We start from the raw sequence: 18,462 nt of genomic DNA, 5'->3' as shown, positions 1-18,462 counted from the left end.
GTATCAAAATATGGAAATACATCATAGATGGATAATATAAATAATAAATATAACATACTTGACAAATATACTGACCATAGACAGATATCTTTTTTAGGGGATTTATATTTTTCAATCTAATAAATCCAAAAGCTAACTAGAAACTAGTTCTGGTTGGTGTGTTTTTGTGTGACAATCATCATGGATCCTTTAAGAAGAAAGTATATTTTTAAAAACCTTGAGAAATGCATGACTATCTGTTTGATAGAAAAATTCCTTTAACTCTTTTCTATTGATTTTTACTTTCTCAACACCTTTGAAAGAGAAGCAATGCATTACTGGAGTTGCTGCTGTAGTACAGATCTGTGAACTGATTCATGTAAAAAGAGATAGCTGTAAAGATATGAAACATGCAGTAGTTATGGACAGTAAAATACAGCTACAGACTTACCAACAACAAGCTCAACAGTAGATTCTTTATTCAGATCTGGAAGGTAGCATCTGTATTTTCCACTATCAGAGAGTTTCACTTTGGAGAGTTTTAATGAAACGTCTCCATGTTTCAGTCTCTCGATGGATAGTGACGTTCTTCCTTTGTAGGATGAATGTTCATTATCCTGGAGTTCTTTACCTTTATGCCACACATGGACAAACCTGGGGTTCAGGTCAGGTCTCGCCCACTCCAAAGTCATACTAACAGCATCTGTAGTCGGCTTCAGATAGCATGGCAACATGACATCATCTCCAACTCTTACTATTACTGGCTGAGTTGGACCGACTACCTGAGACTGACCTGGATAGAGACATAATGTGGTCAGGGTAACAGCTTTCTGAAGTATTTCATATCTGTTATAAGTGTTTCTCATGTTGTCTACATTCACTTGATTGCATCAGTTTACTTCATTGCCAACCAGGACGGCTAAGAACCAACAAAGTGATATCAACATTTCTCTGTGGTGCAGTGTAGAAAACATCTTCAGTGTCTTGCCACACTGTACAGATTTACGGTACACTGAGATGTATTTTATTAAAATAATTTACCTTTTAAACACACACCATATTATTTATGTTGTGTTTGTGTGTTAGTTACCTTTACAGCAGTCTGTCAGGAGAAGCAGGACAACAGCATGATGGAAAAGTGAAACACTGAAGGCTGTGAGTCCACATTTAGACAGCATCTCCTTCTGGTGAAGCATTGTGCAGTTCTGTAAAATAATTGTAAAAAAGAAAAAAGCAAGAAGAAAAAGGTAAAACAGCACTTTCACACTACATATGAACATGAAGCAACCGTTTGTTTTTAGGAATATGGACTGCAGTTTTTTCCAATATGGAGGAAATATTTGAAGTTTGGAAAACCTCTATGATATAACAATTTGTTACTATTATTATTTCTTCACAGACAAAACCTTGTATTGGTAACATGACTTCATCACAGTCCAGAGAATTACAAACATATCAACTGAACGTTATATGCAGTTTGTTATATCATAAAAAGACACTATACAATGTACAAAATCACTACAATGCTGAGTCTTTCCATATCAAACACATTTGGAGACAGAGACAACCATTAATTGTAAAAACACCACTGTGAATTATTTAAATCCTCAAAATAATTAAAATAAAGTAATTGAGAGCATTACTAGTTTTAAGAATTAAGAGATAAGAATATAAGTTGCAGAATCTAATACCTGTTGTGTTCCTCCTCGACTGGCTCACCACACGGAAGTAGCTGAATGTTTAAAGTCCTCATTTAAAATACTTTGACCCTGAACATGTGTCAACCTTTCATCCGTCTACTGCAGCTATAAAAGTCATGTTTAACCAAATAAAACGTATTAGCAAGGCCCTTAACTCCTACAGACAGGGAACAATTTAAAGTCATAAATAAATGTGTTCTGAGTTTGACATACCACAGAAAAGTGTGTTGTTAACCACCCTGCAAAATTTGAATGATTAAATAAATCACCAAATATATGAAATTAGGCTTCAAAGTTGTGTAAACCCGCCCCCTACCAAGTGTCACCTGTCAATCAAAATCACCACTGTTACCTGAAACATGGGCGCTATGTCTGAGAGCTTTCTGCTGCTAGCTCGGCGGCTAACTCGGCTGCTAGATCGGCGGCTAACTCAGCTAACTGGCTAACTGTAGACTAGAGTAGTAGTAGTGTTAGATGTAGTAACAATAACTCGCCACTAGGCGGGTTAAACACTGAGGAGAGCTGCCTCTCGGTCTTATATAGTAGGTAAAGGCCAAGTTCCCCCTTCTTTTGCAGGCTCAGAAAATCAGGAAAAATGAGAGGCTGAGAAACAGTTTAAGGCTCCATTTGCACAATTCAGTACTGCGTAGTTATCAGCCTTTTCACATGTTTTCTGTAACCATTTTCCAACATATATAATATGTTTAGAAGTAAATCAATGAATTGATTTTACACAGACTTGAAAAACAAAATGAAGCATCTTAGTGAGATGTTGGGAGCTTTAGTGCATCTTGTTATTGATTCTATTGTCTGTGAACTTTACTAGATGAACACCTTACCAAAGATATTCCCTCTGCTGTCAACATGTTGGTCTGGGATGTCCACACTATTCCACAAAGGTTCATGTTGCTGCAGGTTTTCAGGGGACAGATGGACCTAAACAATGCCCATAAAATGCCCCCCACAGCACGCCAGAGGCACCAGACCCCGTCACTGCAGCGGTAAAACATTCATACCTGTACTGTTTTTTCTTTAATTCACTTTACTTTGAGTGTCAATAAAGCTTACAATGAAGTTTTCTTTGATAAATAACTTTTACAACATCGTTTTTTTACATGCCCTGGTTTTCAGGTATCTTCCTCTGAAAATTGGGATCTCATCTCAATTAATGGAAACATAATTTTGTTTGTGGTGCTTGAATTCAGCATCACTGTACATTGTGAGAACAATGATCCAGACCTCACTGATTGTACTCCATAAAATATAACTCCTGTTAACATGCCAGTATAACAATATAATTATATCCAGTTTTGTCCTCCAGCTACAGAAGAAAGAACTGTACTGTTTTTTGTTTGTTTGTTTTGGTAATTGAATTTCCTAAGTAGCAAAAATATGGTGCTCGTTTAAATCCTTTATATACACTTTCTTTTTTAAATGTGGATATTTTAATACTGTAACACCAGAGACTACCCACTGAAGTTGTTAGATTCAGGTTACTATAACATGCAATCTACTATGCAATCTTATATTTAATGCTCTATTCTAGCATTTTATTTCTCTCTTCCTATTTTTCTGTGCTTTGTTTTTATTATTGGGGGGGGGGGGGTAATTGTATGTAAAGCACATTGAGTTGCCATCGTGTATGAAATAAGCTATATAAATAAAACTGCCTTACCTTGCCTTACTATAAAACACATTGTACTCCTGTAACATTGTGAGGCTCAGAATTAATAGTTTTTCATACTTTTTACAAATACTCAATTGTCTTCCTTGTTAAAATCACAATGCAACTTAACTTAAATCACTTGAGTGCACAGAAACAGGTGGGTATGTTTTAGTAGCAGCTAATGATTTCACACTGGTTTAATTTGCTTTACATAATTGCAGTTTACTAGTTGTACTCTCATAACACACAGAAGCACTCTGCATTGGAAAATCTCTGAAGTTCTCTTCAAACTAAATATTCAACATCAGTCTTTGTCTCCCATCTTTTATAAATCATTATTTATTTATATTATTTTCAAAACTTTTACAAGACATTTTCCCCTCACCTTAACTGCTTTCAGATACTTAAACCTAGCAAATTCAAAATTTGAACATTGACTGAAATATCAGGAGCAGATACATGTGAGGTAACAAATGAAATTTATTGACAATGAATATTTTGCAGGAAGCTGCAGTATCAACATTTAATTGGCAGCAGTTAATTTATAGACACACTTTATACATTTTGGTCATATACGGTCTTAACAACATAAAATAAACAAGTCTGCATTACATTTCCTCTTCAACACATTTCCTCCTGTATAATCAGTTATATATGAAGACAGGGTTATAAAACATCTTAACATGTACTGAGCACAAGGAAATCATTAAAGTTACTACAACCAGCAATCAAGAACAAATGAAACTTAACCAAACTATATTAGACAATAAAATAATGAATAATTTTTGAATGATATATATTTCTTATTATCTGTACATTTTGTGATTAATTGCTAAACAAAGTAAGATCAGACAGTTTGTCTTTTGACTGAAGCTAAAAGCTCAAACCTCTGTTCTTTGCTCATCCACCAGCTCAATCCCTTGATTGCTGTGTGCTGTAGTTTCTTGTACTTGGTCACTACTGACTAAAACATCTATTCTCTGCAGCATCTGCTCCACATTCAGAATTAGTTTCTCCCAGTTTGTCTTTTGCTCATCTAGTTTCCATTTGACTTCAGTTAGATTTTCTTTTTCTGTTAACAATCCCCCTTTATCAGTCTTTTTATTCTCAGCCTCAGTTATTTTGTTCTCCACTGACAGAAGTTTCTCTTTGTTCTCCTCCTTCTTTTTCTCCACCTCCTTCAGTTGTAACTTCATTTGATCTTTCAGCTTCTCAAGTGTCTGTTTCTGTTCCTTTAGTCCATTAACCATGTCGGCATTCCTCTGTAACTTTTCCTCCAAATCTGTCACAGGTGCACAACGGTAGCATTTTAAAGCACTTTAATATTACTGCACAAAACATTCAGGACATTTTGAACTTTTTCAACATCAGCACAATTTACAATTCAACACAAACTGTTTTTAGATGGGTTTTTTGTTTTTGTTTTTATTTTTATTTTTACACCATCTACATCATTTACCTCCACTAGACAGATGTAGCTTTTCTATAAATAACATTTTAACTCATGGTGCAAGAGCAATAAAGTTGAGTTTTGATTCCATACACACACTACAGCAACATCATCAGTTCAATTTGATCTTTTGAGTCGGACTCACCTTTAATCTTTTTATCCTTTTGCTCCAACTCTCTCTTTTTTTCTTTTCCCCATTTCCCCCTGTTTGACTCTGTGTATGTATCAAGAGACAGTTTATAATTAAAGACAATTAAGCATAAAACACAAAGTATTTTCAAGCAGGGAGAGAGTCTCAGAGCAAGAATGAGCTGTTCCCTCTACCTACACATTTCCTTTTACTCATTGTGTGTTGACTATATAGTGTGTATCCCTTACTTTGTGGTAATTTGAGTAAATATAAATGTATTGGTGTATATAGTATTGATTTGATTCCAACAGGTAACATTCACAAGCCTTGTGAAAAAATATAAGAGCGGAAATCAACATTTGTTATTATGGATTATTTTTCTGTAATCTGAGATAACCTTACATTGTAGTTCCTGTTGTAATGAATCACCATTGTATCATAACCATTGTAAAAGTGTGACAACAATTCATCTTCACTCTTTCCTTTCTACGAATGTTTTTACTTCCTGCTTTGCTGACGCTTCGCTCTTTGCTCTCCGCTTTACTTTTCTTTTTTCCATTGAAATCCTGTCCTTTTGCTACATAATTTATGGAAAGCGGGTCCTGGATACTTCTATATCACTGGGAACTTAATTTATGAAAGTATCTCAAGGCTACCATTATTATTTAAACTCTTTTACTTCGTGAGTGTGGCCTATCAGCAGCACAAGCCTGCACTTTAGCAGCAAGATGCCTCCCTTTTCCACGGATGATTACCACAAACTTCTCCAGAAGATAGCGGTACTGGAGACGAAAATTCAGCGACTTGAAGTCAATGTGGAGGTAAATGGACAATATGGGAATGAAACCACTCTACCGATGACCCAAATCAGTGGACAGGAGCAGGCTAACAGACAGCTAATTAGCACCACCAAGAAGCAGGAGGCTGGTGGTTACGGCAGTAAATCAACCAGTAGTCCTCCCTGGAACTCTCTTGGTGCAAAGCCAAGGAATAAATCATTGCTTCCCTTAGATATGGGAAGACGGTTAACAGGCAGAACCCAGCACCCGGAGACTTGTGATGAAACTGGGTGGCCTGCACTGCCATCGCACAGGAGGGTCTCTTCAACCCCAGTACCAAGGAGAAAACAGCCGTGGACTGTGGCAAAAACAAAAAGTAAGAGCAAACCGACCCAAGACACAGGGATTCTACTAGAGAACAGATTTGCTCCACTTTTACAAGACCCTGACTCCCCAAAAGAAAGGTCATCTTCCAGCACCAGAGAAAGGTATGTGGCTAAATCAAAAACTAAAAGGCCGCAGAAAGAGCTAACCACTGGGCCTCAGACGCTGATAGTGGGTGACGGAGCTGTGAATATGATAAAACACTTTTTCAACAAAAACACCAAAGTACTCTGTTTTACCAACGACATGGTGTCCGATATCGCAGAGAAAATTCTGGAAATCACTGCTGAGCATCCGACAGTGAAATCTCTCGTCATACACACAGGAGCGCTTGATGTTATCAAGCAACAATCAGAGGTATTGAAACAGGATTTTAATGATCTGCTGAACAAAGTTCGATGTCTGAATACTGAGGTGTTTATCAGTGGACCTCTACCGACAGTTCGGCGAGGAGACGAGAGATTCAGCAGGCTGATGATGCTCAACAGATGGCTCAAAGATACGTGTGCTGCTCAATCAGTGAATTTTATTGACAATTTTTTGGGAACGCAGACACCTCTTTAAGGCAGATGGATTTTGCCTTAACAAGTCAGGAGTACAGCTGTTAAGCTACAACATTTTTGATTTTGTGCGTCAGTCACCAGCAGTCCCTTTCAAGGACAAGACAAGACAAGACAATCCAAAACAACAGATAAGACAGCGTTCTGGAGAAGAATTGCTACCGCCTGAGATAAGGACTGACCATGAAAGTCAGCACACCCAGAGAGAGGATTTAATGTCATCATCCTTACCCCAACACAAGGAGTCTCCCCCAGCCCCAACAGCCCAACAGGAGGAGTCTCCCCCAGCTCCAACAGGAGGAGTCTCCCCAGCCCCATCAGGAGGAGTCTCCCCCAGCCCCAGCAACCCAACGGGAGGAGTCTCCCCCAGCCCCAGCAACCCGACAAGTGGAGTCTGCCCCAGCCCCAACAACCCGACAAGTGGGGTCTCCCCTAGCCCCACCTGGAGACTCCCAACTTTCACCCACCAGGACCCCATCCAGCCTTTCATTCTCTCCACTCAGTCAGGACTCCCCACTTCTGGATTTCACCGACAGGATGAATGACCTTGTCAGTGTTGGAATCAAACTCACACCACGCCCAAATCCCATTTTTTCTCCCCTCAACTGCCCCTCCCATTCCACCACGCTGGAAACAACCATCATCCAAGAGTCACAGAGCCCCCCCACCTCCTTTGACTCAGATCATCTGTGAGTCTGACTGATATGTGCCGGGTCCAGGCTGCAATACTGATACCAATTATGTTCTCCCCCAGGAAAAGTCAGGGCCCTATGGAGTTCAGGTAGTTTTCTTAATCCCTGTGATGACAGGTAACAGAAGAATGGTTAAACTGGTGAGAAATAACAAGAGTTCAATTAAATTTGCTAATTTACTAAGTATAGCATGTCAACCTCAAAATATACCAGTGTCTACTGTTATCTCCACAAAGTTAGCTCTACTCAATATCAGATCGCTAGCCAACAAATCACTGCTAGTTAATAACGTCATTATGACCTATGATCTAGATTTTTTACTTCTTAGTGAAACATGGCTGACTGAATGTAGCTGTTGTGCTATTCTCAATGAGGGAGCACCAACAAATTTTAGTTTTATGAACAAGTGTCGAACTGGTAAGAAAGGCGGGGGAGTTGCTGCCATCTTTAAATCTGTATTTCAGTGCAAGGAAATTACATTAGGTGATTTTAGCTCTTTTGAACATCTCTGTTTTTTATTAAAAGGTGATCCAAAAGTTCTTTTTTTAATCATTTATAGACCTCCAAGATACTCAGGAAAATTCATTGATGAGTTTGCTGAACTGCTGTCAGTTATCTGCACTGACTACAACTTTTTTTATCATAACAGGGGATTTTAACATTCATGTAGACAATAACATGGACAGTAACGCCAAAGAACTCTCTGCTCTACTTGACACTTTTGGCCTCTTGCAACATGTGAAAGGGCCCACACACACTCGAGGCCACACTCTGGATCTGGTTATTTCTAAAGGTGTTGATATTTCTTCTGTTGATGTTAAGGACTTGGCTCTTTCTGATCATTTCTGTGTGTTCTTTGACTTACAGATCATTCCAAATGTTCAGTTAACCTCTGTGTCTGTTAGGAGAAGGTACATAAATGAGAATACCAGTGCAAAGTTTATAGAGGCTATAGCTACGTCACCAACTGTGAGTGCAGAGTCAGTTGATGAACTCCTGGATAAATTTAACTGGAAAATCTCAAATGTCATGGATGCTGTTGCACCTATTAAAACTAAGACGACATTGAGCAGAAAGAAAACACCATGGAGGAACACTATGATGGTAAAGGCTTTAAAAACAGAATGCAGGAAAGCAGAGCGTAAGTGGAGAAAAACTAAACTTCAAATTCACCTTGACCTCTACAAACAAAGTCTTTGTAATTTTAAATATGAGTTACTCTAAGCTAGACAGCAACACTTTTCTGAAATTATTAATAAGAACATCAACAACACTCGTACTCTGTTTGCTACTGTTGATAAGCTTACAAACCCCCCTAAACAGATGGCTCCAGAACTCCTTTCCACAGAAAAATGCAATGAATTTGCTTTCTTTTTCAGTAGTTTTTTAGATACTTTTGCAGTATCTAAAACCATCAACATGCTGTCTTGACACAATGCCATCAGATTTCTTTAAAACTATTGTGAACTCTGTCCAAACAGATTTGCGACAAGTAATAAATAGCTCACTTAAATCAGGTGTGTTTCCTAAACTCCTAAAAGTAGCTGCCATTAAGCCACTCTTAAAAAAGAGAACGCTGGATGCTTCCATGTTAACCAACTACAGACCTATCTCAAATCTTCCTTTTATAGCCAAGATCGTTGAGAAAGTGGTTTTTAATCAATTCAGTAATTTCTTGAACTCCAGTGGCCTTTTTGACAAATTTCAATCAGGCTTCCGACCTAACTACAGTACAGAAACAGCTCTTATTAGAGTGTTAAATGACATAAGGTTGAACACTGACTCAGGCAAGGTGTCAGTTCTGGTCCTGTTGGATCTCAGTGCTGCGTTTGACACTGTGGATCACAGTATACTGTTGAACAGGTTGGAAACTTGGGCAGGACTCAGCGGAACAGTCCTAGACTGGTTCAGGTCCTACTTGGAAGAGCGGAGTTATTTTGTGACCATTGGAAGTTATGAATCTGATCGAGTGGCTATGACATGTGGAGTTCCTCAGGGGTCAGTTCTTGGACCCCTTCTGTTCAGTCTATATATGCTGCCCTTGGGTCAAATTCTGCAGAACTCTAATGTAGACTATCACAGTTATGCAGATGACACACAGATATACCTGGCACTGTCCCCAGATGACTACAGTCCAATACAGTCACTGTGTCACTGTTTAGAGCAAGTAACTAATTGGATGAACCAAAATTTCCTTCAATTAAATCAAGACAAAACTGAGGTCATTGTTTTTGGCAATAAAGAGAAGAGGATTGCTGTCAGTAAACATCTCGAGTCACTCTCTCTAAAAACTACGGACCAAGTCCGAAACCTTGGCGTGCTGATAGACTCAGATCTGACCTTCAGCAGTCATATCAAATCAATCACCAAAACAGCCTTCTATCAGCTTAAGAACATATCCAGAGTGAAGGGTTTTATGTCTCAAACAGACCAGGAGAAGTTGATTCATGCTTTCATCTCAAGTAGACTCGACTACTGTAACGGTCTTCTGACTGGACTCCCACAAAAAAGCATTAAACAGCTGCAGCTCATTCAGAACGCTGCAGCTCGAGTTTTAACCAGAACAAAGAGATCAGAGCACATTACTCCAGCTCTAAAGTCTTTACACTGGCTCCCAGTCAGCTATAGAATAGATTTTAAAGTTCTGCTACTGGTCTACAAATCACTGAATGGTTTAGGTCCAGAATACATGAATGACATGTTAGTAGAATATAAACACAGTGGAGCTCTGAGATCTACTGACTCAGGTCAGACGGTTGAGCCCAGAGTTCAAACTAAAAATGGTGAAGCAGCTTTTAGCTGTTATGCTGCACACAACTGGAACAAACTACCAGCAGAACTAAAATCAGCCCCAACTGTGAACACTTTTAAATCCAGGTTAAAAACATTTCTCTTCTCCTGTGCTTATGATTAGGCTCTTTTAAAGCACTTTACATTTTAATCTTTCATTTGCACTCTATGTCCTTTTTAATGATTTTAAAGCTAATTTATTATTTTATGCTGCAATCATTTTATTTTATGTCTTTCTATTTTTCTGTACTTTGTTTTTATTATGGGGGAGGGGGGGGGTTAATTGTATGTTTTAAGTTTCCCAAATTACATGTTTTTCTGTTTTATGTAAAGCACATTGAATTGCCATTGTGTATGAAATGCGCTATATAAATGAAACTGCCTTGCCTTGCCTTGCCTTACAATAAATATTTATCAGATCTGTTGAGTCGGACTCACCCTTGTTTTCCATATCTCTGTATCTTTGCATCTCTTTCTTTATTGCATCCGTCACTGTTTGTACTATGAAGAAGACAATATAGGATACATTAATAAAACAGTATTTTAGAGCCTCAGAACAAAAAAGAGCTGTGCCCCCTACTCATCCCTTCACTTGTGTGCTTCTGTGTGTCCACTACTTTGTGGTGATTTGATTCATTATAAATGTATTTATGTATTGTGCATTAATTTCATTCCATCAAAATGAAAACAAATGAAGTCTACAACACTTGTAATTAAATGACTAAAGTAAAGTAAATATAGAGCACTGTTCATTTTATCCTCTTCCTGACTTTTGACTTCATGTATCACATAGTTGTCTTACCTTTATTTCGCTGAATCCAATTTATGAACAAATGAACTGCGAACGTAAACCCAGCGCCACACAACGTGAAGATATAAAATTTAGTCTGTGTGATAGAAATATGACTACTGGATGAATCAGCTGAAATGATAAAATAGAAAAAGAAGAAAAGAAAAAGTGATTAGGACACCAGGGGCACAAAAAAAAAAGATTTAATTAACATTGTTGAGGAAGTGCAGCGTTTCCCATGAAATATGTAGAGTGTGGTGTCTAATTCCACAGTTTCATAGTAATCTGAACATGTCTGTACACTCTCCACAACATTACTATGTTTTGACCGGTTGCTTCAGTGAAGCGTCTCGTCCTGCGCCAGAGCTTCACAGATACAACCTCTTAATTTTGCTCTCAGAGGGCCAAAGGTTTTCTTCTTGAGGAGCATTTCTGTAGTATACTTAATATCCTCAATATTGTGTATGTTTGTGCTCATTCTGGATAAACACACACACACTAAGTAAGCACTGATACTGATTCGCCTGCTTTTCTTGCGAATTTATTATCATATGAAAACTTGATTAACTGATTGATGTATTTAGTTGTTGATGTACTTAAATGTGTGGAACATTTTGGAACTTCCAACTTAAGTCACAGATGCATTAAACTGGAACCAGAAACTGTGAATGTCATTATCATGAATGTAGAACATTTGATTATTGTGCTGTACAGAGTCATGTGAGATTTAAATGGAGTTTATAATGACTGTAAAGTTCAGAGAATCACTTGATACTATTACTAGTTAATGGTATGAATCTACTGATTTACCTGATGCTCTTGAATTGGAGTTGAGTTCATACGGTGACATTGTATCGCCTTTAAAAGCAGGAGACAGGATAAATTAAAGCACCATGAGGTTCAAAATACAAATATTGAATACACAAATATACACATCATACATCAATATACATCACCTCATACATATATACATATATATTTATTTGTTTTCTTTCTTCAATCTAATGAATCCAAAAACAAACAGAAAGTTCTCACTGGTGTGTTTGAAGGGCTTCCCCTACAGTACCATTACTGTATATTGGGGGGCAAGTTTAGTGTGAACTCTACATTATGTTTATTATTGAGGTCATAGCATAGACTGTATAAAAGAAATGGACGTAACATCTGTGCATCACCCATTGGTTTGTGGACTGCTGCTCGGAAGCCAATAGTTTCTAATCTAGGCAACGCCATCTTGAAAATTTCAGGTTCATGCTGGAAAAAAATAAAAACACGGATTCTACTTATATGGGCATGAGGCAGGGCCATGGGCGGAGCGGGAGGTTGCTATGGTTACGAGGGCTGGATCTCGAGGACATTGGTCAATCAACCTGTCAATCAGGACGTAGCCACGCCCTAATACATACCCTGCTTTACGTCACATATAAAATCAGGGAGGCCAAAATGTCCCAAATGAACATCATACTGCATTGAAGAAGGCTTTAAACTAGCGATTGAGACCATAAACACATTTTGAAAACGTTTACTGAGGTTAGAAATCAAGTGAGAAGTTGGTGAATTCTCCATTGACTTGTATAGAGACGGTAGCCCCCTGGTGGCCTTTTGATAGAATGCAGTTCTAAGTTACTTCCGCGTTGGCCTCATTTCAGAGGACCAGAACTCCCCGCCTGGGTCATAGTGGGTGATGGTGGTGTACTAGGGTGCATTATATTGACTGGTGTTCCTAATATTTTGTCCACTCCATTAACATACATGAGAGGGGCAAAATATTAGGAACACCAGTCAATATAATGCACCCTAGTACACCACCACCACTAAGTACGACCTTAATAATAAAGAATGGTTGTAAAAATGGTCTTGCATTGGTTTGGTCTTGGTCTTGACTCGGTCTTGGGATAGGTGGTCTTGACCACAACACTATTGTCTCTCATTTGATGGCATCAGTTTACTTGATTGAGAGCCGACAAGCTGATATCAACATTTCTTAATGCCACAGTATATAAAATATCTTCAGCGTCTGGCCACAATGTACACATGTACTGTTTGTGTGTTAGTTACCTCCACAGCAGTCTGTCACGAGAAGCAGGACAATAGCATGATGGAAAAATGAAGCACTGAAAGCTGAGAGTCCACATTTAGACGGCATCTCCTTCATTTTTATCATTGTGGGATTCTGTAAAATAATTTAAAGAAACCAGCTATAAAATCTTAAATCCTAAAGACAATACCAACTAGACTGAGAGTGTAAGTGGGAACATCTGGTCTGGTCCAAGATCAGATGGAACTAAACAACTTTAAAATCTAAATTTAAATTGTTTCCTTTATTCAGATTGTAGCATTGACTCACTGAAACTGTATTATGTATGTTTTTGTCTGTTTGTATTTAATTATGTTTTCATTTCATTTTAATGAATTTGATTGTTTTTGTTGTATTTTTAATATGTTTTTTTCATAGCCGTCTCTCCCTATCATGGCTGCCTGTAACCTTTGGTATTTTCTTTCAAAAGATACTCTGTGCTGCAATAAAGCAGGTAAAATATTAACAAGCTGGAAAATGGTTGCACTGACTTGTGTCCTCTGTAGAGGACATTTTGTTGGCATACATCTCCTTTCACTCTTCAGAGTTATTCTATCAATGCCTGCTGTCCTGTAAAGAGGACTGAAGAATGCAAAATGTGTGCTAATGAGTATAACATTGGAGCCGTCACAAATATGCACTACTACCTGACTGCATTCAATTCAAAAGATTTATGTGAGGTTTCACTTTTGAAGTTTAATGGCATTAAATGTTAATACTTTTCATTTATTGGTGTTTTTTATGATTGACTTGTTCTACCTGGGCTTCCTGGGTGTCAAAATCATCCTATAACACATCCAAACTGGACACTTCACATCCTTCCCTTTTGAATTGACAACAAATTGTTTGGAGATTTGGCAATATGTTCTATTCTTATTGAAAATATATTAATCAAATTGAATGTATTTGTGGTTTAATATCACTACAAAGCCATAATCTGATACATTTTTTATCTACAAAATGTTATTGTCTACACTTAAATGGTCCTGTAGTCTGCTACAGTAGACATGCTATAAAATTAAAAATGAGAATACATTTTAAAAAGTCTAAATTTTAAGTTTTTTAGTTTGTTTTTAGTCCTAAATAGGTAGGAAATCACAAAAAATAGAAATTGGAAGACATTTTTTTCCTTGGTTCTCAGGATGATGCAAGTTGATTACTATCTCAGTACTTTCATACTGCATGTGAACGAATGTTGAGTCTTTGCATATCAAACACATCAGGAATCTGCTGTTACCACAGACCATTATGACATTATTATTAAAGTCCTTAAAATAATTAAAATAAAGAAATTGAGAGCATAACTAATTAATTAAGAGATATGAATTGAATTTGCAGAGTCTCTTACCTGTTGTGTTCCTCAATAACTGGCTCACCACACAGAAGTAGCTGCCTGTTTAAAGTCCTTATTTGACACACTTTGCCCCTGGTTATCTGTAATGGCATACAAGGTGTGTCAACCTTGTGATTCTCTATCTGTCTGCTGCAGCAACACAGTCTCACATCAAAACGTATCACAGCTAAAATTGTGACATGCCCACGTTTTTCTGTCCTATTCTTTTTTATAGGACTGCATTCATGTCACGTGACTTTCACGTTTTTGTCTGTGAAAACAAATAAAATGGCTGCCGTTCCTTTCATTCTCAGTGTAAAGTTCAATATTTTAAGATAGTTTCAGCATTAACATTTATTTATTTACCTGTATTTAACCAGGAAGTCACATTGACATTAAAACCTCTTTTGTAAGAGAGACCTGACCAAGTAAGGGTCAGTTAGCAGCATCACATACAACAGGACAACAACAGAATAACAAAATGTAAAGTGTGAAATACAAATCATAACAAATTGTTCAATTAAAGCAACTGCAACTAGAAGTGACAACGTCTTGTATCCTTTGTTTAAAATCATTTAAAGTTTGGATCGAAGATCATTCCAGCACCAGGGACCGTAATAAGAGAGGCTTGATTTTCAAATGTAACTTCTAACAGAAGGTATTTTGAAGTGAAGCTGAATGCGGGACCTTGCGGTTGTGAGTGCTCTATAAAAGTGTGAATTTTCGACTCAGGTATGTAGGGAACTTGTTTGAGAATGAGATCACTGTAGAGAAAGATCATTATTGATTTTTTCAATATTTATACAAGACATGCATTTTCCCCTCTATAACTGCTTTCAGGTACTTAAACATAAAAGGGAAAGGTTATTCTTCAAATGATTGAAAAGCCAGGAGCAGATACAGGTGAGATAACAAATGAAATGTATTGACAGTGGATACGTGCAGTATAAAAATTTAATTGGCAGCAGTACAAAGATACATTTATTACATTGTGTTAATATACAGTATTAATGGCATTAAAATACAATTAATTAACGCTGCATTACATTTTCTTTTAAACACCAATTATATATGAAGACAGGGTTATAAAACATCTTAACATGTACTGAGCACAAGGAAACCATTTAAGTTACTACAACCAGCAATCAAGAAAAAAATGAAACTGAAGCAAACCAGAAAAGATAATACATTTAATTAGTAATTTTTGAATCATTTTTTTTTTAAATTATTTCCACATTTTGTCACTATGTGCTATAAAAAGTAAGATCAGGCAGTTTGACTTTTGAATTAAACTAAACGCTCACTCGTGTGCTGTAGTTTCTTGTACTTGGTCACTACTGACTAAAACATCTATTCTCTGCAGCATCTGCTCCACAGTCAGAATTAGTTTCTCCAAGTTTGTCTTTTGCTCATCTAGTTTCCATTTGACTTCTGTTAGATTTTCCTTTTCTGTTAACAATCCCCCTTTATCAGTCTTTTTATTCTCAGCCTCAGTTATTTTGTTCTCCACTGACAGAAGTTTCTCTTTGTTCTCCTCCTTCTTTTTCTCCACCTCCTCCAGCTGCAACTTCATTTGATGTTTCTGGTTCTCGAGTGTCTGTTTCTGTTCCTTTAGTCCATTAACCATGTCGGCATACCGCCATAACTTTTCCACCAGTTGATCTTTCTGTTTCTCAAAGTTTGGTGTATCAACCAGGCTGACTTTCTGCTGTAACTTTTCTTCCAAATCTGTCACAGGTGCACAACAGTAGCATTTTAAAGCACTTTAATATAACTGCACAAAACATTCAGGACATTTTGAACTTTTTCAACATCAGCAGAATTTACAATTCAACACAAACTGTTTTTAGATGTTTTTTTTGTTTTTGTTTTTATTTTTACACCGTCTACATCATTTACCTCCACTAGACAGATGTAGCTTTTCTATAAATAACATTTGAATTCATGGTGCAGGAGCAATAAAGTTGAGTTTTGATTCCATACACACACTACAGCAACATCATCAGTTCAATTTGATCTGTTGAGTCTGACTCACCTTTAATCTTTTTATCCCTTACTTTGTGGTAATTTATACTACTTTGTGTGTTTTTATTCAACCTGCACTTATTGTGATGTTGCACTGGAACTTAAATTTCCTGAGGGGAACTTCCCCAAGGGATCAATAAAGTTACTATCTATCTATCTATCTATCAATTTGAGTAAATATAAATGTATTGGTGTATGTAGTATTGATTTAATTCCAACAGATAACATTAAAAACTTGTGAAAAAATATAAGAGCGGAAATCAACATTTGTTATTATGGATTGTTTTTCTGTAATCTGAGGTAACCTTACATTGTAGTTCCTGTTATAATGAATCACCATTGTATCATAACCATTGTAAAAGTGTGACAACAATTCATCTTCACTATTTCCTTTCTACAATAAATATTTATCAGATCTGTTGAGTCGGACTCACCCTTGTTGTCCATATCTCTGTATCTTTGCATCGCTTTCTTTATTGCATCCGTCTCTGTTTGTACCATGAAGAAGACAATATAGGATACATTAATAAAACAGTATTTTAGAACCTTAGAACAAAAAAGAGCTGTGCCTCCTACTCATCCCTTCACTTGTGTCTTTCTGTGTGTCCACTACTTTGTGGTGATTTGATTCATTATAAATGTATTTTGCATTAATTTCATTGCATCAAAATTAAAACAAATGAAGTCTATTACACCTGTAATTAAACAACTAAAGTAAATATAGAGCACTGTTTTATTTATCCTCTTCCTGACTTTTGACTTCATGCATTTATAACACTGTAAGTATCACATAGTTGTCTTACCTTTATTTCCCTGCATGACACTTATAAGCCAATGAACTGCGAACGTAAACACAGCGACACCCAACATGAAGATATGAAAGTCAGTCTGTGTGAAAGAAATATGACTACTGGATGAATCAGCTGAAATGATAAAATAGAAAAAGAAGAAAAGAAAAACAGAGTGTTTAGGACACCAGGGGCACAAAAAAATTAGATTTAATTAACATTGTTGAGGAAGTGCAGCGTTTCCCATGAAATATGTAGAGTGTGGCGTCTAATTCCACAGTTTCATAGTAATCTGAACATGTCTGTACACTCTCCACAACATTACTATGTTTTGACCGGTTGCTTCAGTGAAGCGTCTCGTCCTGCGCCAGAGCTTCACAGATACAACCTCTTAATTTTGCTCTCAGAGGGCCAAAGGTTTTCTTCTTGAGGAGCATTTCTGTAGTATACTTAATATCCTCAATAATGTGTATGTTTGTGTTCATTCTGGATAAACACACACACACTAAGTAAGCACTGATACTGATTCGCCTGCTTTTCTTGCGAATTTATTATCATATGAAAACTTGATTAACTGATTGATGTATTTAGTTGTTGATGTACTTAAATGTGTGGAACATTTTGGAACTTGGGAAAAATAAAAACCCAGATTCTACTTATATGGGCATGAGGCGGGGACCTAGGCGGAGCGGGGAGGTTGCTATGGTTACGAGGGCTGGATCTCGAGGACATTGGTCAATCAACCTGTCAATCAGGACGTAGCCACGCCCTAATGCATACTCTGCTTTATCGTCACATATAAAATCAGGGAGGCCAAAATGTCCCAAATGAACATCATACTGCATTGAAGAAGGCTTTAAACTAGCGATTGAGACCATAAACACATTTTGAAAACGTTTACTGAGGTTAGAAATCAAGTGAGAAGTTCGTGAATTCTCCATTGACTTGTATAGAGACGGTAGCCCCCTGGTGGCCTTTTGCTAGAATGCAGTCCTAGGTTACTTTCGCATTGGCCTCATTTCAGAGGACCAGAACTCCCCACCTGGGTCATAGTGGGTGATGGTGGTGTACTAGGGTGCATTATATTGACTGGTGTTCCTAATAATTTGTCCACTCCATTAACATATATGAGAGATGCAAAATATTAGGAACACTAGTCAATATAATGCACCCTAGTACACCACCACCACTAAGTACGACCTTAATAATAAAAAATGGTCGTAAAAATGGTCTTGCATTGGTTTGGTCTTGGTCTTGACTCGGTCTTGGGATAGGTGGTCTTGACCACAACACTATTGTCTCTCACTTGATGGCATCAG

The 18,462-nt window shown here is 37.3% G+C and overlaps 1 long non-coding RNA gene across 1 annotated transcript; it reads right to left on the bottom strand.

Annotated features, from left to right (window-relative positions):
* Positions 1 to 435: 435 nt before the first annotated feature.
* Positions 436 to 14,393, bottom strand: LOC128384195 (uncharacterized). The gene is made up of 3 exons (XR_008324069.1): positions 14,346 to 14,393; positions 1,070 to 1,184; positions 436 to 772 (listed from the first exon to the last, which is right to left on the bottom strand). It is a non-coding gene; the product is annotated as an uncharacterized LOC128384195 (long non-coding RNA).
* Between the last annotated feature and the right edge of the window lie 4,069 nt (positions 14,394 to 18,462).

Source organism: Scomber japonicus, chromosome 22, assembly GCF_027409825.1.
Source record: "Scomber japonicus isolate fScoJap1 chromosome 22, fScoJap1.pri, whole genome shotgun sequence".
Classification (NCBI taxonomy): Eukaryota; Metazoa; Chordata; class Actinopteri; order Scombriformes; family Scombridae; genus Scomber; species Scomber japonicus.
This window is presented reverse-complemented; position numbering and strand designations above follow the sequence as displayed.